Below are 21,556 nucleotides of genomic sequence, written 5' to 3'. Positions count from 1 at the left end.
CAATTTTTATGGTTTTTGCTACAGTGTATGTGAACAGAAAACTTGCAAAGGATGAACTCATCTTTTTCAAAGACTGGCCAAATTATTACACTGTAGGTTGAGACATTCAGGGAGTTTTAAGTGTAATTTCACTGGCCTTTTATGAGAGATGAGTTCTGGATGTTAACTGGTATTTACTTCTGGTTTTGTCTGCATTTTCTTAAGGTCTTGTGTAATTTTTAACCTGAGTTCATAGTAAATCCAATACCTCATCAGCCTCGTAGTCAAAACCTCACAGAGGTGGATTTCTCAAGTTTGCAGGTATTGGAAACTTAAAATGAGACCTGTAACTTGGAGACACAAGCTGGTCAATGTAGGTACCTGGAGTAGTCTGCAAATCTGCTGATGCCAATCAGGCCCTGAGTTAGAAACTACTGACTTAGTTCTTTGCATTTTTTACCCAGGGATCTCAAAGCCTGTTATCCCTAATAAATTACGCTTGTCCACAATGTGGAAGATGTATGTAAGTTACTATGGGCTTATTCTAAGCCTGCACAAATGGAAACATAAATCAGCTTGGCTTACACTGCATGCAAAAGTGGTGTCAGGAGCAGAAACCAAAGGTTTTCTTTCTCCTCTGGGTCAGGTGACTCAGGAGTGTGAGAAAGCTCATTCATGTGCACACAATTCTGCCTGCTGTCAGTCTTTAGCCTACTTCCCAAAGAAAACAAGACCTTTTTTTTCCCTTTTTATTTCTCCTCTCTCCTTTTTGTTCTTTTTTTTTCTTTTTTTTTCTCCCTCTCTACCTCTTCTTCCTCATCCCTTCACCCAATAACCTTTGGAGGTTATTAAGGTCTTGGCCTTAGGAGGTTTGGGCAGAGTTGGAAGGGGAAAGCAATAAAAATGTTATGAAATATGGGACTGGCTAGAAGAGGAAGATAAATTAGTCCTTTCTGAGGGATGTGTGAGCCTACCAGGTCTGTGCTCTGTCTGGCCTGAGAGGTTGGCTGAACCTCTTGAACCGTGGCTCAGGCTTTGCCATAGCAGTACTGCCTCTGTGCCCAGCTGGGAGTTGGCTGATGGAGGAGGGATGTGTGGAACCTTGTTGAAATGCTGTCACTGGAGTAAGGATTGCTGGGAGTTGTAATTGCCATAAATGAGAGAAGCTTAGGTTTTATTACTGGCACTGTTTGCAGAAGAACTTGGAGCTATTCTTTCTGCCTGTAAAAATACATTCAGTCTACTTGGGAATGTCCTGTTATAATTTTGATCAACTTGGCAATTAAAAAAGGCATTTTATTTCCAACTAGAGTTGATAAAGCAGAAACCTATTTAAAATATTGAACTCTAAGCCCCTTCAAGGGAGTGTTTCTTTAAATAAATACATAACAAACTCCTAGAGGTTGTTTCTTTTTTTAAAAAATCTTCTAAGTAACTGTTTTTTTGCAGTTATGTCTTTCATCTCATGGGAACTGTCTACTCCTTGATTTAATCCCAAAACATCATCAAAGTCAGTGGGAAAGAAAAGGAAAAAAAATAGTATCTGCAAACTCCAAAATAAAAGCTTAGTGTATTGTGATTGAGCTGGGCAAAATCCTATCCTGGTAGTTCTAGACTTTGTGTAAGGAATTTTCAGAGTTGGAACTTTTAATTACATTGGTATATGGACATAGAATTACTCTATTCACCAAGAACTACACACATGAAATGTGTGAGGAACATGTGGAGTGATGTTTAATTTTGTTCTCCTTTGGAGTACAACATTGTAGGTATTTGTAGGTATTTAGCATAGAAGGAAATCAGAAATGCATATCAGAAACATGTCCCCAGTTTGTTTGGAAGAGAAAAATTGAGACTGCTGTCCCTCCACTCTCTCTGGAAAATCTTCTAACTTGATATTCTGTAGTCTGAGCGAGCTCTCAAGGTCATCAAAGTAATTTTTTGAAGCCTGTGGCCTTAGTATTCCTACAGATAATACATCAGGCCCATTATCTGATACTCCTCAATTTTGTTTTGGCTTCCTGCAATTTACATCCCATTGTCCACTGATATTTTCTGCTTTCTTTTAAACTAAAGTCAAATAACACTTCCTATGTTGGCTCTGGACTTAATAAAAATCAGACATGCAACATTTGGGACTCTTAAAATAACACGTTTTAATACAAAGATGTGAGATAGCTTTTGAAATCTGTGGTGGATGTTTATTTCCTGCTGGGCTTAATTTAGGAATCTAGTGCTAGCATTAAACTAAGGGGAAAAATGTTTGCTCTTTCATCTGTGTGCCACATCCCATCCAAAATCACAAACAGCTCCTTTAAATTTCTGATCTTTGTCCCCTGCTGGATGTGCATAATACACATGCCTGTCTGACATATGAGAGAGCCAGAGCCTTGAGAAAAAAAATAACATTGCTAAGCTTATGCTTCTTGTCTTAGGCTTCATAATCATCTGCATTTTGGAGAATGACAAGTGTCCAAATCTGTTTTGATTCAATATAGATGCAGCTTTTCCTTTTTTTGAAGAAATCTCTTTCTTACCAAGTCAAAAGTCCCCATTTTATTGGAAAAACAAAACACAGGTAAAAATGCTTGGGGAATAAATACCTTCCCCACATCAGAGGACCATTTCCCCTTTTTCAATACTGCCTTTGAATACAGAAAATACTTTCAGGAGTGTCACCTTAAAATTGAAAAATTTACTCAGGTCAAACTGGAATGTGAATCTGTCTTTATCACCTGGCCATGTAGCTCATTAGGTAGGTGTACACCATAACATGCAGAAGAACTTCTGGTTTTGTGCAAGCTGAAATGAAACTGGCTTCAGACATTCAACTGCTTGGATCACATCAAAGAGTTGGGATCAGAGTTTAAAAGAAGTTTTCACTTTCTGTTTGATAAAAGTCTATTTATGTTTGAAAAATCATCTTGGGCCCATTGTGCTATAATAGAGATTACACACGAAGCACATATTTTAAAAGAAAGTTATTAAGTTGTAAAATGTAACATTGAAAAGTTTGATGCTAGAATCAGTATTGGTCCTGTAATCTCAGTGGGTATGTTTTATGTAGGCATTATGATACAGATTTTAATTATTTGCTTGCATCTTTTTCCTCTGTAGTTTCTCTGCCTCATTTACATATACACCCCTTCTCACCTCTCCCTCCCCTCAAAGAGAAAACACTCTTTAAACTGACAAGCTATTTGATGTTTTGTTTTCCCTTTATGTAGTATAAGAGCAAATTGCACTAACTGTATGCTGTTCCAGCCCTGGTATGAGGGCAAAATAATTAATTCTTTCCTGCAATTCTCTGTGGTACTTCACCAACTGAGGAGCAGAGTGGTCCTCTACAGCCTAACACCAGCTTTTTAGTTGCAATTGCAAGGAAAGTCCTTTCAGGACAAACTTAGAGAATTTATGTATTGAAATTTAGGTTATTTTAACGAAGTGTCTGTTCACAGATTTAAATTTTCTACCAGGTAGAGAGATCTGAGAAGATCCTGAGTTAAAAAAAAATAGGAAGAAAAAGCAGGCATGTTCATAACTGACAGGCATGTTGCCAGTTCCTGATCCAAAGCAAGTGTCTTCTAAGGCTTCCCAAAGTAAAGGCCTCCAGGATTTTGCAGTGTGTATTCTTCAATTTGTTTGTTTGTGAAAACTGAAGTTTATGTTTATAGAAAAGCAAAACCTCAGGCCAAACAATTTAATTTGCTGGAAAATAGATCTTTAAAAGTAAAAATATCTAACCCACTTGGTAATTGGGGGTGCTGTTTAGCTAAAAGTTTTAGTTTTGTAGAAGACTAAGAAGTGTACTAAACTTTGATTTTCTTCAAATTGTTTGCATATTCAAAGTATTCTGCACATAGTGGGAAATAATCAGCTGTGCTATGCTAGTAAGAGTATGCTGGTCAGATATGCCTTGTGTCTGACCTGCATTCTGTAGATCAGATTCCTGTCTGTGCCTTATATAATCACACTTTTTTTTTTTTATGATGTTCAGTAATAGAAATAAACTAGAATATAATCCAAGGCAGTGTGCATGCTCATTTTTAAAAAGAGATTCTTTACTCAGTATTCTTCAAAGCTAGCTTTGTCTAAAAGGGTAATATTATTTTCAGGGTCTTTTCAAAGACTCTAAATTCTGGTTAACACTTCATATCAAAGGAAGAAAGTAAGGAGTATTTCTTCAGAGCAGATATTTTGCTTTCTTGGATTTTATCTATCTTCCAAATCCTTGGTATTGACCTTAAACAAAGTGATGAAGCTTGAAAGGAGCAGACATAGCTCAGTCTCAGTTAGAAGGGACTGCTCCCAAGCACCTCTCCACCTGGCATTCCTGATAAAAAGTTGTTTTAACCATAGCGTACTCCAAAAAGTCTACTCAGTGTCCTTATTTTTTGCCCCATACTGGGCACATATTACATAGCTCAGAGGTCATGGTCTGTCCCAAGTGCAAGACACTGATGTCTTTTTGCAGTCTCTTTGATCCATTATTTTCTTTTACTTTATCAGAAAGAGCTCAGTTGTAAGCACACACTGAGGTACAGGAGAAGAAATTCTGTGAGAATCTCAGTGATGTGATGTTGCATCGCCCACAGCATTTTGCTGATATTATTTTGGTAACTATGTTTATCATTTATGTGAAGTTGTGACTTGTCACATTGATATTAAATCTCATGTAGGCAGCATTCTCTCATTTGGAGGCTGAGGTAGAAAGCTAAGGTAAGCATCACCAAAGGGCTGTGTAAGAACCAGCTCTCTGTCTTAACAGTAAGCTGCCACAAAATTAAATTTCCCTGATGATGAGATTCCATTAGTATATTACCTCCAATAAGGTCTTTATTTCATCAGCTGTGCCATCACTCGTATAAGAACGAAAATGGATGTCCAAGTGGTACACAGGCCAGCTTAAACCACAACATCAAACTTTATCTTCAAAAAACCCCAAATCAGTTGCTCATAAAACAAACCATCCCACCATGCATTCTAGTATTTTCTTTGTGAAGTATTTGTTTAATAAAAAACCTGCCCTTTTGGTTGTCTTTATAAGAAGATATACCTGAGGGAAAAGTTCTAGGCTGGTGGTGAAACTTTCAGAAATTACAAATGGATTGAAGATTTCTAAGGCAAATATTTTATAAAAAGTTTGGACACTGAATGCTGCTTCACTGACTTCCAGTGAAACAATGTTTCTGAGCATGGCTCTGAACAAGAGCCTTGAAAGCTAAAATGCATTGGGAGTTTTTAAAATCCTACCTTCAATCTTCATGCGCTGTAATGGGGCCAAATTTTAGGCAATGGGAACAAAGGAAGTCCTTTGTTGGGTGCATTCCTATTCTTAATTGTAAGCTATGAAAAATGAATCAAAGTGTAGAGACAGCACAAATTTCGTGTTATATACACAAAGCCAATATAAGTATCTTCTAATGAAAATGTTTTATCTTCACTTTTTTCTTTTATTTTGAGAATGATCATAGTATATAATGTGAATTGTATGTGGAATTATCCTGTAATTGACTTTCAACATCCCACGTGTAGATGAAAATATGTGCATCTGTGTTGCTGTAGTTACTCTTGGTCTGCAGCATTTCCTATACATAGAATGGGAAATATGCAGGCAAATTTAGCTCCTGTGTATGAAAAATACTTACTTATTAATTAGTGCTGTTTAGATTTTTTTCATATTTTGTTCATTGGGGCATATTGCACATTTTCTTAACCTAAAATACCCAAAAAAACCCAACCTCCAGAACCCCACCATGAATTCTTAGGTTCAGTTTCCCAGATTTTTGTATTTTTGTCCAAGAAAATTAATTTTTTGTGAAATAGTAGTTATTATGACATATCTTCTCCTCTCCAGGACTTCACTTCTCATTTGTTGGACGTTTCTTAGAGAATTCCAGAGAGAGCTGAGATCATACTTGATGCAGTGAAATAGATACATCCAAATATGAGCAAAATGAAGCTTGCAATGCTTATGTATTTTACTGTGGTATTTATGTAACACTTCAGATTATTGTGCTAGCATTTCAGATATTTCAGTTTCTCTTCATCACTGTTATCCTTAAAAATGTTTCTTTAAATATTGGGCCAGAAGCAGGAGATGCAATGGAGCTTTTTATGTAATCCCAATAGCAGGGATTGTCCAGATTAGGTCTCTACAGAGAAGGTATTTGGCTTTCAGACCTGTACTTTCTTTACACATAGCAGTACAGCTCATGCTTACCTCTTGTCTGTAACAGCATCCTCAAGTTTTACAGTTCATGTGCAGAAACTGTCCATGTAGGTGTCTCTGATGCTTGTAGCTGGTTTGGGTCATGCTGGTTTTGGCATGTTTTTGTCCACTTAGAAATAAATTCAATTTTGGGGTTTTTTAAAATATTTTTATCACAAAATGTAATTTTCATGAAAATTTTTGAGAAATCTGAGCTCATGGTCAAATTTATGGGACTTCATAAATTAAAATTCCAGATGCTTTGGATAGAATGTGCTGCTAGAAGTAGGGGTGTCTTTGCTGGGTTTGATATGTGCCTTCAATGATGTGACATTGGGGTACACGTAGAAGTCATCCTTAGATGTGCAGAATTATTGTTGTGAGCAAAGAAATTAAGCCTGTAGATTTTTGAGGCAACTTTCAATTCTGTGCATTGGTTGTCTGATGTTTCTCAAACATTTGAAAATACAGAGATTGTCTATTTTGATTGAATATTTTATAGATTATGGATAAAACATTAAATATGGTTTACTGGATGTTTGTGTTTTATTGCCATAAATTTACCTTATATTGATTTCTAAAGCATAACCTTTTTTTGAGTTATTTTTGCCTTTTCAATAGAAAAATGGGGTTTAATAGAGATAAAAGTTTGATTGCCACAAAAGAACAAACTGACTGACACATTTTTTGACCTAGCTATGTGAGAAGTATTTTAAAAAGTACCATACAAATATGGTACTGGCTGCAGCTTATTGTTTAATGGATATGAGAGAGACTTTAGGTTCAGTGTCATTAAGCAGTTTCCTTAAATGGGGATGTGGTTTGGAATGGTTGTTTATAAATATGCAGATGTACTTAAGCCCAATAACTGTCAAGCATTTGCATGTTAATGAAGTGCTACTGCACTAAGCAGTGGACAGCCAGCTGGAACTGTGGAGATAGGATTTATGCTGGGGATCTCAGGGAAACTGCCATGCCATGTAAACAGAAGGTATGGATCCTATTGACTGACAGGGATCTTGTTCACTATTGACACTTATTTTCTTGTATTCTATCACATGCACAGCAAAACCAAGTTCTTGCTCTCCCCAACCCTTCTGTTTTTTTCACTAAAGTAAATCAATTTTGAGGACAGAAGTGAATACCCTTCTTTCTCAGATAGACGGCAGAACTCATAAGGGAATAATTACAAGTCTAATTCAGCTCTTTTAATGACATCAGCCAAATGATTCTTGGATTCAAAGTCCCGGATGAGTTCCTAAGCTTTTTAACTCTAAGCTTCTAGGCTGAAGTAGTATGACTTTTAAATTTTGTTTTCATTGGAAGATCAAAGAAATGACTGCAGCATTAATTAACTGTGTGTATTTTGTTTGTGTAGCCCACAGAAGAAAGATTGTGTACTTAATAACATTAATTTGCTGGCTGAGATAAGAGAAAAAAAAGAAGGCTGGTGTGTTGGGCCTATTGGAGTAATTGTCTGTAGAGCTGACAAAAGCTTCTAGAAGTTGGTCATCCATGCATATATTTTCTAGAAGATTTTTCTGTCTAGTGTGATATTCCTGACATGAGCTTTTCTAATGGGCTGGATTGCAGATGGATTACTTGGGGCGACTGTTTGTTTTATCTTGTGCAGATTTTAAGCACATGAAGATTTTTTATTTTGCACAATAGTTACAAATATATAGTTGAGAATGTAGAGGCGGAATTACATGTTTCTCTATTTTTATTTTTTTTTTGGTAATGTAATAGCATCCACAACTTCCCCTTATGCAAGAATACAGTGGGGCCTGGTGGGGCTATTTGTATGATTAAAAGCTGTACTCAAGGCAGGCCAGCCATCCCTTACACTCATTCCTTGACAACTCACTATATTATCCTTAAGCTTTTTCTGGAGATGGGTGCAATGCTTGCCTTGCTCCAGGTGTGGGACATCTCTGCTGGTCTCTATGATTTTCCAAGACAAGAGAGAGCACACCATTAGAACAGCAACCTCTTCTCTCAGGACCCTTGGGTGCAGCCCATCTCTGATGTCTTCACAGCTGCTGAGTTGCTGCTGTCCCAAAATGATGACTGCTTCTGCTAGACTGAGATGTAGAGCATGACTGAATGCACACTATCAGAAAACGTCCTTGGTTTCCTCTTAGTTTCTGTTTGCTTGTACCGTAAGAGAAAGGAACCTCTTTGCCAGTCACATAGGAAGATGGTGCTTCTTGTTCTGATTTGCTTAGAAATAGGACAAGGAGTCATGCAAAGCAGCTGCTGTGCACTGGAGAGAGAGAGAGCTGTGATATTTTGCCAAGGAGCAGAAATGCTGGAGGAAGCCGTGCCCCCTTCTACAAGTCCTTTTGTAATGTAAAGGGGTTATTCCTTAATTAAAAGGAGTTGTGGATCTTTGCCTGCTGGTTGGAGGCAGCACACCTGTGGCAGGCTCCAGGGGGAACTGGCTCTGGTTGCCTGCTGGCTGCTGGCGGCCGCTCTGATCCTGTTTCTGCGGGAACAAGTGTTGGATCAGCAAATGGGATGTATGTGAGAACAATAACACACAAATATTGATTTACTGGCTACCCGAGCTATTTCTGTGGCTGCAAGCTGTCTGCCTTCAGCCTAACACTGTGTGTGAGGCACAGTGACCCTGCTCTGCTGCCTTATCTTTACCTAAGCAGTGTTTTAGCACATGGCATGTGAGAAAGTGCATCCATGGAGTGCTTGAGTGGTCAGCTAGAGCTTAGTCCAACCTACTTCTTCCACTACCACTGGTGCCAAAACTTAGTGTTACATTTGATAACTCTGCAAACTGAGGACAAGGACTGCTGTGGAGTCTGACATCTCCCAGAGGAGTGAGGAGAAGACAACAGAGCAGGACTGGGGAGGTGGTTATCTTGTAACCAACCTTCCTTCCTTCCTGCCTTCCTGCCTTCCTGCCTTCCTTCCTGCCTTCCTTCCTGCCTTCCTTCCTTCCTGCCTCCCTCCCTCCCTCCCTCCCTCCCCTAATCCCATCTCTTCATATTTAGTACTGTGCAAAAAGTTAAATTCAGCCTGCCCTAGTTTGAGCAAAAGGGGGTGAAAACCCCCTTATGATAATAAAATTTTATTCTGTGTAATTTTAGATGTCAGTCTGAAAATCTGCTGCTTTGGGATCATGTTCAAGCATAAGTCTAGGCCTACAAGAGAGGCAAGAGGCAATTGTGCTTAAAAATTCTGACTTTACTGTTCCATGAATGCAGATTTAACTCTTATTACTGTCTAGATAACCAGGTACCAGAATTGTTGGTTTTGATCTTACTACACAAGATGCTAATCAACAACCAGATTCCTTGTAATTAACCCCTTACGAGATGGACTTCTATGTTTTTTTAAACCTACACAGCTTTCTGTTTTGTGTATCCCTAGACAATTCTGCACTTTGTGGTTTAATTACATTTTTAATAGAAAGGAATTATAACTCCCTGGACAAAGGGTTAAAATACAGCTTGCACTTGAAAAAGGGAATTTAATGCTATGTCCATCAGGAAGCAGTAGGATTCAAATCCCAGAATGCCTGACAACTGTCTGTCTGACAATGCCTTACTGTATTCTGTTGCCCTCACTGTCATATTAGGAAACCTTTCCAGGGCTCAGTGAGCTCCAGAGAGTTATCCTTGTTTGCAGAATCTTTCCTTCTTCCCCTCCTTCTCTTTCCTTTTTATTATTAAATTACTTATTAATTACCCCCCAGATTCTAAGGCTGTTAAATACAGCTCATCAAACTTTGACTTTCTGCCAGAGAAGCTTTTGGCTTTTTCAATTTGTCCAGCTTCAAATTGCTCCCATTGTCCAAACCTGCAGCTGGCTATTGATGTGGTGTGGGAAAGCCCCAGTGGAGCAACCTTTCCTTGAGAGCACAACAAGAGCAACACAGAAACAGCAGGTGTCATGGGGACCTCTGGGCTCTTTCCACAAGCTGGAAGGGTTGCTTTTGCAGTTTGGGATTCCTCTGTGGGCTTGCTACCTGCTTGTGTTGCCCTCCAGCTCCTGCAACACTGTTTTATTGCAGTGTGCTGCTGAAATTACTCCTGCTGGTGGAATTTATTGCCTGTGGGCTTTTTTTAAGGTTGCTGGGCACTACTGAGACAGCCAGCAGACCCTTCTTACACTGATAATCTCTTTGACATATTGGAGATCTTGTGATTGTTTCAGTTGTCTGCTTTATTTAAAAACCTCTGCTGTGTGTCAAAACTAAAGGAATCTTTTTTTCTCCTCAACACACTGATAGTTCCTGGCAATTGTGAGCAGGACATAAACCCATTAAAAAACCCCAATTAGTTCTTAACCAATGTTTGTACAATAGCTCAATACAAATCATGTTTAAACATTAGCATAAAGCAAAACAGTGCTATTTTCTGTTTGACAAATTTGTGTATGCTGTGGAAACCACAGGATTTGTGGGAGGAGGAGAATGCCTTGGAGAAGAATCCAGCATTAACTGGCTGTTGGTTACTGAGATGGTACACAAACCTCGGCGTCAGACTGGCTTTGTTTGTTGCTCCAGGAGTTGTGGGCTGCTGAATGTTTTTTTTAAGGAACACTTTTCTCAGTTGCATACTTACCTAGAGGTGGTCTCCTCCACCACAAGCACCTTATTCTTGCCAGTCATCCCTTCAGGCTCAGCATGCTGGTGTAAGAGAAAGCAAGAAAACATGTCCACAGACCACAGCATGCTGCATCTTATCAGCAGTGGCCAGCAAACAAGCTCACATCAGCCCTAATTTGTAAAAAGCTTACCAAGCTAGGACTAGGCTCCTCAGGAGACAAGTTGCCTTTCCCTCACTAGCTGAAATGATGAGATACACTGGGGGCTGCTGTCTTGGATCGATTGGATGTGCTGATGCCCTGACACCCTTTGCAGATATCAGATGAATTTAGTACTTAGGGCATGCCTCCATACTGCTCTGTTTATCCTGAGCCTCCTGGAAACCATATGTCTGTGATTCATGGGGCATTGAACCTGGGCTAATCAGCTATGTTGACAGGCAGGGTATATTTTATTGAGCTTAATGCAACCTTAATGTTGTCGTGCTGTTTCCAGAATACTTTGTCTGGATGTGCCTGTGATCAGAAGAGTTTAAAGTGACTTGGAATTTGTCCCTGTCCAGTTCAGACTGCATGACCTTTAAAGAGACTGTGAAGCAATACCTCTTCCTTTTTCCTCTGTGCCCCAAAGGCCAATCCAGGACAAGGAGGTTGTGAAGGGACACAAGAAAAACAAAGCCAAAGTAAACACCAGCAAGGAAAGAGGAGTGGGGAGGAAGAAACAGAAATAGCAGTGAAAATCTGTCAGGTAGAGAGAAGGCCCTTTTTGACATATTCTCTTTCTTATAGCACTTAGCATACATTTAGTTAAACCAGTAAAAAAAAGCCATTCTGATCCTGTGAGATGTTATGTTTGCATTCAGATTATATTCCTGCTGGGACGATTATATTCAGCATTTGAACTAAGGCAAACTGGAATTGTTTTGTAGGAACTATGTATTTCATCAAAGGCATTTTTTAAACTCTGGGACATCTTCCTACTTGTTTTCAACTAGGCTTATGTATTAAAAAGAAATAAAGGAAAAAGGCAGTGTGGGCATGCTGTGGGTATGTTACAGAGGTGCTGAGATGACTGACCCTCCCTATTTGGCTGGCTAGTTTCTGAGACCATGTTGAACACATGCTCTGATGCTGTTTGAAGGCCCCATGAGAGGAAGAAACTGATTGAAAGCTCTCAGTTATGCTGAAGTGGGTGGCCAAAGTGCTGGAATTAAACAGCTGCTATGAACCTGCTGAACTTTGTTGTTTATAAATTATTTTGCAAGCCATCTGGAACAAGAATACCACAGTTTACAAAAGCTGTAGCTGAGGTTTTCAGGTTGAGCAGCAAGTGTGAAATATTATTAAGTGATTATCAGATTTTAAAGGCTTTTCTGAGTGGCTTAAAGAGAGACTCTTAGGTTAGTGAAGTTTTAACTGAAACACATTGCTGGCTTTTCTTTCCTTATGTTGTGTTTATCTTAGTTACATTTGGGTCTCCAATTAAGTCCTTAACAATACCCAAGAATCCTGCTGTGACTGAGTCGAGGAAAAATAGCCATTAGATAAGAGGTCTGTTTGCTTCATGGGTAGCAGGTTGTACTGCTGTCCCTGACAAAGTATTCCTCAGAAAACCTTCCCTATGTGTAGGGCTGACGTCAAATGTGAGATTATTTATGTTTCAGGTGGAATGAAGATACCTCATACATCTGCCCATTTGCCAAATCTTGCTGAAGCAACCCAGTGACTCCTGTAAGTGGGACAAGGGCACAAGGATCATTCAACATGGCCAGGCTGTAACTGGCAGCCTCCCTCTGGCTTGGCTTGCGCTGTCTTTTATGCATTTTCCCCTTGGTAGCAGAACAGTGTCCACAGGTGCCGCTGTAGCTGAACAAGTATGGTCTGAATTAGGATTCCCAAAGGTCTCCCAATGGCCTTGGGAGACCTTTGGGAGTCACACTTTGGGAAGTGTGATGTTGCTGCCCCCAGCTATGGCCTCCCCTGGATCTGTCAGCCTAGGAATCTTTGAGCTTTCCAGCTTTCTGCTATTAGAACAAGGGGGATTTTGGCCCCTTTTCTCAATGAATTTCTCTTTATGAGTCTTAGGGCAAATGTGCTGTGAGAGTGACTCATATATTTACCCTGTGAGCGATGTACCTGAAATGGCTCATTGTGTGGGATGCTCAGCATGCACTGGCTGGGCATAAAATGGGAAATATCACAGGAAAGAGGCTGTAACCCACAAATCTCTGCTATTTCTGTGCTTTGTACATGGACCTGATGGTGTGCTGACACACACACACGTTCGTGTGCTGACATGCAGTTTTTTGTTAAGGTTTTGTGCAGCTTGAGCTCTTTCTGGAAGGTTGCTTCCAGTGAAGGCAGGGGGAACTGAAAGTCTCATAGGTATTGGCCAAGTAGAAAGCATGGATTGACAACTGGAACAGATATTAGGAACAAAAATTATACAATGAACTCGCACAGTTGTTGTAGGAGCACCTTTTGCTTCTGTTGACTAGGTGGAAATCTTATGTGCTTGTTAATATGAAGGGGGTGGCTATCACCGAAAAGAAGCAGTAAAGAAGGTTTTCTGGTCAATTGTTTTATAATGCTGAACAGGCAGTTTCCCAATATGACTATATATCTCATTTTTTGGCATTATGTACAGAGAATTAAATATAACTTGCCTTGCCTTGGGCTGATCACTTGAAATGCAGTCTCAAAATATGATGCAATTACTTGTATTAATGGTACTTGTACTTCGTGTGTGTGTCAACTTCAATATGGTCTTGTTGCAGCTTGAATATATTAACAGCCTATGAAAGGGTTGGTAAAATATAACTACTTTTTAGACTAGAATTTCTACTTTCCTCTGAAAACTCACATTTGTGTGCAGGGCTTTCTGTTATGCATGAGGTGCTAAGGAGAAGATAAAAACCTTAAACTGAGAACTATTAAAATCAATGAAACCTGGGTTTCTGATTGACAGATGCTGATTGACACGTGGGTTCTGACTGCTATTTTGTCTCCTCAGCTGGGGGCCTAGAAAACAATGTGTGTGTGTGTGTGTGTGTGTGTGTGTGTGTGTGTGTGTGTGTGTGTGTACTTTCTAGCCTCTTTGGCTACGTATTTTTTCCCCAGATGGGTGTAATTTTCAAGCGTTCAGTGCTGCAGAGTTCATTCTGCAGACTTCTGCTCCATTGGGACGCTAAGTGGGTCTCCCTTGTGCATACCCTGCTGCTTATTTTCACAAAATCTGTGGGAACTTGCTGGCTTTGAGACTCTGGGTCCTTTGTTAAATGCGTCTGAATTTAGTCAGCAGGCTCAAAAATTGCTGGAAACATGGGAGGACAGACTACCTGTGCCCATGTGTGCCTACAGGTAATGAACAGTTACACTGTGCATGTGTAGGAACACATGTACCAAGTACTGCACATGATTATTTTTTTAACTCTGTACAGCTGATGAAATTCCACCAGGTCTGAAAATTAAATCACACTTTAAGAAATAATTGATTTGCCTTTTTTTTTTCCCAGGCATGTTATTTGTTTATTTATTTTTCTTCCCTCTAATCCATCCCAATAAGATGGTATAAGAGAAATGCTGACACTCTCTTGCCTCTGCTATCACCAGTGGGTGCTACTCTAAAAGTATTCAATGATTTTAATGAATTTTGTGGCTGAAAGTTGAACACTGAAACTTATTTAAAAGCATTCAACAGTGAAAAAAGAATAGGCCTTTATTGATATCTAGTCAAAAGTGAAGACTTAGCTGTAATTATTTACAAATCAATTAATGGACCTTTCCTCTAAAACCCTATCAGTCAAAGACTGGCTAAGAGCAGCAGAGAGCATTGATAAGAATACACCATGAAACAAAATCAATTGGTTTTTGTCATTCTGACAGAAGTGAGCTCTACATGTGGATTAACCCAGAATGCAACAGGAAAATGTCCACAGGCTGGAAGATAACCTAATTTTGTAAAATCAAGGTTGTCATAAGAATCTTTCATAATTGATGGTGAGATTAGAATTTATCTAGCAGCCTGGTGGTAAAAATCAAAACAGCTTCTAGGACAGCATTGCAAACACTTCAAAGCTTGATTGGCTTCCTCAGATCTGGACTCTGTCCTTAATGTCTGCTAATTTAGAGAAAGGAGATACAGGGTATGAGCTTTGAGATCATACTTTTATCAATGAGGTCATATGTTTATGGTTGGCAGTTACAGTATGCAGTCCTTGGGAAGGATTGGTGCGTGTGTATTTCTGGTGCTGCAGGATAGCTGCCAATATTTTTCGTATTACCTTTTTGAAAGTTTTTTTTAAATTAATATGTTCTCCTGTACAAAATTTTTGTTCATATTTTTTGTCTGAATATGAAGCTGTGATAGTATTTGGATAATAATCGTGGTTCTAGTATGATTCTGCAAAACAATGACAAAAAAAAACCCCTTCAATATTTCCACAAAATGGTCTTTAAAAAAAGTCTGAAATATTTTTGTAATTATCAGGAGAACACAAATATAGTATTGGGGATATTTAATTAAATGACAAAACTTAAGACTATCAGTTTTAGCAAATCTTAGTTCTTTGTGTGATCACACAATGTGAAATTCTCAAGAAATTTTCAGTCTTGTATCTAGATTTCTTTGGTTCACGCTCAGCTCAGTAAGAGCAGTGCTCTGATTTCTGCCTCCAGCTGTGTGGTACATATTTTACAGCCTTATGATTAGCATAACTTTATTCCACTCAAGCATTCCTCATCAGTGTGCACCAGCTTCCCCTCCCCACAGTGGGCCTTCCCCAAGCTGCTTTTGGGAAATCCTAGGGAAAGACAACTCTATGCATATGCTGCTGCTTCTCACTGTCCCTCCAACATGTTTGTTCCCAGCTGTAATGTGCTTTTCTCCATTTCTGCAGGTTATTTTGCAAATCATCCAATAAGCAAGAAGTTTAGCTTCTTGTTTATTCAATTCAATTTTCAGCCTAAGATAATTCTGAAGAATTATCTTATGAACCTCCTTTGAGATTTAATGCAGCAACTCTTCCTCACCAGATAGTGCAAATAGGCACTGGTGAGTGCAAGAACAGGAATACCTGAGAATCATTTAAATAAACAGCAGGCCAAGCCCCAAAGCAAAACCAAAAAAAAATATATTAATCAAAATGATTTATCAGTAATGTTTTGTGACCAAGACCAAAGGTCAGCGCAGTAACCTTTCAGTAATGCATCGTGCAGTCATGCAAAAGACCTGGTTTCTGTTCCCAGGCTTGGTCTGAACAAACTTGTGTGGTTTGTTTAATCTCTGCTGGGAGAAAGCTTTGCATTGCTCATGGATTTCAAGGGTGACCGTACAGATGGAGGTATGTGCCCTTTTGGTCCTGAAATGGGACGACAATGCTTGAGAGAACAAATTTTTAGGGACTTTCAAGTGCTAGAAATATGCAATGAATGTTAAAAAGAAAGATATGGAGCTCTAGCTTTTAAAACAGTTTAACATTCTAAACCCTTGAGAAGGTAAAACTGTGTGTTGTGAGTCTGACAACTCTGTGCTGGACATACAGGATTCCCAAAGAATCCTGCAGTGCTCAGAGGTGCTTTGTGCCAATAGAGATGCTAAAGTTTCCAAGTTACTAAAAAGAAAGGAGTTTTCAGTGAAAATAATAAATACACTTAAAGAAGAAAAGTTAGGGGAGCTGTTGTTGCCCTGGTAACCATAACTCTGGTATTAATTAGCATGGCAGTTATTTTTAGTCGCTGACCTCTTAATGTTTCCCTCTGCTTATTATTTCCACTGGTAATTTAAAAATAGTATTATCTTTATTTCTCCTTTATTTCATATTTATATATCTTTGATAGTTTTGTCCCCACCCTCACTGTGTTGTTCAAAGACAACTTTTTTCCCTTCTTTTTCCACACATGTTCATCTCTTCTCAAATGGGGCAGAGTGAAAGGGGCAGAGGAGGAATCATTGAACTGGAGTCGACATCCTGGAATAAATTATTTCTAGAAAATAATAAATATCTTGCCTGCCAGACACAGAACTCCTCATTTCAACTTATTCTACTTCTTATGTATCAAAATCAAACAATGATGTAGACAAATAGTAACATGAGAAAAAGAAAATTACTGTTGTTTCCAGCTCGTTTGACGCAAACTATTCTTTCAATATCAAAAGAACTCTACGTATGGTTTCTGACATATGTCATAACCTTGACATTGGTTTAGAAGCATGCTAGCCTTAGTTCGAATTGTGAGATGCTTTCTGTTCCTTCTCCTTAGGAGTTAGCTCATGGTCATGACATACCCATTTAAAAGCTTTTTACTATATTTCCTGGGTAAGTACCAGTTGTCCTATGGGAAAATTTGACTTTTGGTGAAAAGAAGGCGAGTAGAGGAAAAAGGAGATGAAAGTACAAAATTAGCTTCAAATCCCTTCCTGCCACCATCTTGAACAATATTTTTTTCACTTACCTTTGGAAGAGGAACAGTTGGAAATTGCACAGCATCAGTAATCTGCAGTGACTATCTTGTATAGTAGAATTTTCCTTGGAGGTATACACATTCTAGGTGATTTACTTCTTGCAGCTTAAAAACATGTTATTCTTCAAATACATAATTCTCTTTTGCCTGTTGCCTCATGGTAAATATTGTTGAAAAAAACCCCTTGTGCCTCTGTAAAAAAGTTCTTTTGAAGTAAATTTTCAAGTCTTTCTACTTACACACTGCTCCTCTGTTTTCTGTGATTTCTAAAACACAAATTAGGGGAAAGATGCTTTCACTGGCTACTTTAAATATTAGATGTAGGTGTTATTTCTTTTGTGGCAAAGGTAGATCAGATTATCTGGCACCTTGTCCACTTTCGTCTTGAAAACCTCCAGCAATGTGGACTCTGTCATGTTGCTGGAGAGGTTGTGCCAGTGAATGATTCTTCTTGCTGTAAAAAGCTAATTTCTTACATCCAGGAGCAAAACACTGGTAGCTGATGTTGAAATTGTGTTTTGAGAAGAAGGGATTGCAAGAGCTTTATGTGTGTAAGAGAGATAGAGAGGAATTCCAGTGGAAGTACATAAACGTATTTGAGCAAAGGTTTATTGAGGGGTTGTTTTGTTTTGTGTTTTGTTTTGGGGTTTTTTTTTTCTTTTGTTTTTGGTTTTATTTTGTGAAAATAAAAAATCTGAAGATCACTTCTAAATCTACCTTTGTTGTTTCAGAAATTGTTGGACTGAGAATGTTTTGTCTTGGCTTCACTCAGTGTGAAATTAATCCTTAACTTTCAAGCCCCAAAGTAATGCATAGTTGGACATCAAAAATATGTGTATATGGGGCATGTTTTGATTTACCTTAAATCTGTATCCTTCTCATTCATCAAGCTAAGCAGTCTAATAATATCATAGCACATAACTGACATAATGTCAAACCCAGATGACCAGATGGTTCTCTGTAACTCAAAGAAATACAGTTGGCATCTGCAAGAGAACAGTCTTCTTTTCTAATCATTATTCTCTCTGGCATTTCATCCAAATTACTAAGAGAATGTAAAACTTCCAAACAAACTCTAAAAACCTTCTCTGCCAACATCCATACTATTCCATATTTGAGCACATAATTAAAATATTTTGGTATCCAAATCTGCAGATGAAGTCAGCATTTGAGGGGATTGGACAAGATGATCTCCAGAGGTCCCTTTCAACCCTAACAATTCTGTGACTTTTAAATTTCTGTTTATTGCTGATGCACAGGATACAGAATGTTTGGGTACTTGGAATCCAAACACTGATGTTGATCACTTTAATTTGCTGTTCATGCAGCAGGCCACCTTTTGACAGACTTCTGGTTTTGTAGCTTTAGATCTGTGCTTTCTCAAACTCCTTGGTTTGTCAAGATCATGAAGCACTTTTGTAACTAATGCTAATTCACATGACACTCTTAGGAGATCCAGCATCTTACTTCAACAGCCCAGGGAAGAAATATCACTGGCAGCATGTCAGAAAATCAAAACATAAACTTGCAACTTAAATACCATACAAGTGCAAACTGGTTTTGAGTGATGGTAACACCTTATCTTTTCTAAAAAATTAAGTAAGGAGGAAAAATACTAGCTATTGGACAGCTTTAAAATAAAAGAGACTCACATGATTAGGCATAGCTAGTATTTTGTGAAATCTCTGTGAAATTCTATTATGTTTAACATCTCAATACCCACTTAAGAGCAAAGTCTAGTGTAAGAATAACTTTAAAACAAAAGGAACCCATTTTTCCCTATTAAAAAGTTCTCTAATTGTGTGTGTATTCTTTACAATGTTGCTGTTAGTGATAGAAAAATGTTTTCTTTTCCTGAAATCCATTTGGACAATATTAGCTCTAGATCTTAACTTCATCTTGACTGCTCAGCTCAGGTCTGTAAGAGAGACATTAATATAGATGTGGGAGATGGGAACAGAGCACAGGTTTCTGAAAAAAAGAACAAAAATACCCTGTGAGGAAAACCAAAAAGAGTAGAAACTGAAGACAAAGTATAAACTAACCAGGGAGTATGGAAAAGTGAAGGAATAAAGGAAAGGTAAAAAATTAACTTGAAAAGTTCTGGTAAAATTTACCACAGGCTTCCTGTCATTTGGGGTCAGAGGAATGTTTCAGTAGCTTATAGATGGACTGACAGGCAATCTTATGAACTTTGATAACCCAAAAAGTGGAATTGAATGAAGAAACTTAGAACAGATATTAATCTTTGAGTTCAGGAAAATGTTACAAGCTTAAAACAGCTTAAGGATTACAAATCCTCAAACTTGCTGAGATGTATATAAACTTCACAGAGTTTGTATAGCAATCCTAATTGTTTATTTGTTTTTGGCTTAAACTTTAGGGAGTAACCTCATCAAGCAAGGGTGGTGTGCTCTTACTGCTGCTCATCATAGCCTTGCAGGGGAGGAAAGGAGGCTGGCAGACCTCTGTGTGGTAAGTGCAGTGGTATTTCTTATGTAGGATAATTCCATTTTGTTGCACTGTCAAAACATAAAAAGGCAAATGTGACAAAATTTATCTACAACTGTGCAATGTATTTTCACCCCACAGGACAGACGAGAACAGGTAGAAGGATGTGAATGTTAAAATAACAGGAGGAGGAGAGGAGCCAGCTCAGCACTAGTGCCCGTAGCTGTGGCTATAAAAACAAATTAGTGTGGTGTGAATTCATTGTAAATTCAGTGTTGGTTACTGCCTCAGTACATGTTTTTGACCTATGGTTAATGTGAAGTAGTGCAGGGTGGTTCCCATGTGCCAGAAGTGCCTATCAGGGAAATTCCCAAGAGCACCTGCTGGCCTGTGAATTCATGAGCTCCTCTGCCTTATGCATGTGCCCTTATCATGGCAGAGAGAAAAATCAGCCTGGCATTTGAATATTGAGCATGAATTGAATGGGCAGATATGTTTGAAATTATGTTTTACAGCACAGCTCTTCTGTGACTGCACCATTTCGTGGGGTTTTTTGGTTGGTTTTTTTTTAATTGTGAATCAACACTAAATTTCAAATGCAAAATAGGCAATAAGGCTGGTTGGTGTATATTTGGCTGTCAAAAACTGGTTAAGCTAGCTAGCTTTGGTCTAGCTCTTATTTTGTGCCCAGAAGTAACTCTGTAGACATAAATTAAAGCATGCAAATACCTGTTTGATCTGAGACTGCAGTAGGCAATTAGATCTCTTTGGAAAAAATAGTCTGTAACTATTTCCTGGAGTAGAGGAATGAAAGAGAGAGGGGTTTAGAAAGTAAGAAGTTGCTGTTTTATATTTTACTAGGGGACCACAGTAGTGCAAGCCATTTTATGCTCAATCCCTGCATTCAGAAAATTGATTCACATTGTAAACTCAGCCTGCCCTGGGTTCATGATCAGAAGATCTCTTGTTTTATCCCTGGATGAGTAGATCATGTTGCCTCATGACTTTCAGAGTTTTTTGTCCTTTCTGACAGTTTACCTAGGGATTCCTAGGGATGAATAAAGATACCCCTGGCAGTGTGATCTTGCTACCTAAAGCTAATTGAAAGGTCTTTAATACAATCATTGTAAGTTTTTGACAAATGTCACTATTTAAATATAAAGGCACGAAGGAATAAATTTTCAAAGCATTGCCTGGAGGATTGGCAATATTTCTTTCTTTGTAGTGAGAACAGTAGTACATTTTAGACTTTGTCCTGTATTTGAAAGAGCCCAGTAGATGAGATCTGAGGGCCTTTGAGTTTAGAAAACTTTGTTTTGGGAGGTCCAGGTTGAACTTTAAAAGCTATGTATAGCCCTCAAAGCCTGGCCTGCATGTTCAGTTTCCCTGTCATTTCAAGGTGAGAAGAACATTTTTTTGCTTGCAGGCTTTTCATTAATGTTGAAGAGAAATCACGAGAACAATCAGCTCTCACGATGGTTTCAATTTCTTTTGGTAACAATTCATGTAAATAGGTGTGCATATGCAAGCTAGACATAGCTTTGGGGCTGCTGTTAAATTGTCAGTGTGTATGCCAGTTGCATTAAAATTGGACAGCTCTGACTTATGTGCAGCACTGTTAGTTGTAGGAGTAGCATTTAGAAATACTACTTTTTCTGGAAGTAAAGTGGGTTGACCGTGAGTTGGGATTTGGGGTGGGGGAGAGTTGTGGAAGTCATAGAAAACTAAAACTCTTTATTTCTTATGAACTGTTACCAGCTCAGGATTGCTCTTCGATTAATATCCAGACAACTAAGCAGTGTCTTTTAGCAGTTGTATTAGCCTCTCTCTGAAGCAGGTGTGCCATGCAAGACTTTCAGATACAGAATCACAAACTGGCTTGGT

General features: G+C 38.6%; 1 long non-coding RNA gene across 1 annotated transcript in view; it reads left to right on the top strand.

Annotated features, from left to right (window-relative positions):
• LOC143695775 (uncharacterized) overlaps positions 1-19,697 on the top strand; it is a 179,120-nt gene extending 159,423 nt beyond the window's left edge. The window contains exon 5 of the long non-coding RNA XR_013185312.1: positions 19,605-19,697. This is a non-coding gene — a long non-coding RNA (uncharacterized LOC143695775). The remainder of the gene's footprint in view (positions 1-19,604) is intronic.
• The last annotated feature ends 1,859 nt before the right edge of the window (positions 19,698-21,556 follow it).

Source organism: Agelaius phoeniceus, chromosome 1 (assembly GCF_051311805.1).
Source record: "Agelaius phoeniceus isolate bAgePho1 chromosome 1, bAgePho1.hap1, whole genome shotgun sequence".
Classification (NCBI taxonomy): domain Eukaryota; kingdom Metazoa; phylum Chordata; class Aves; order Passeriformes; family Icteridae; genus Agelaius; species Agelaius phoeniceus.
This window is presented reverse-complemented; position numbering and strand designations above follow the sequence as displayed.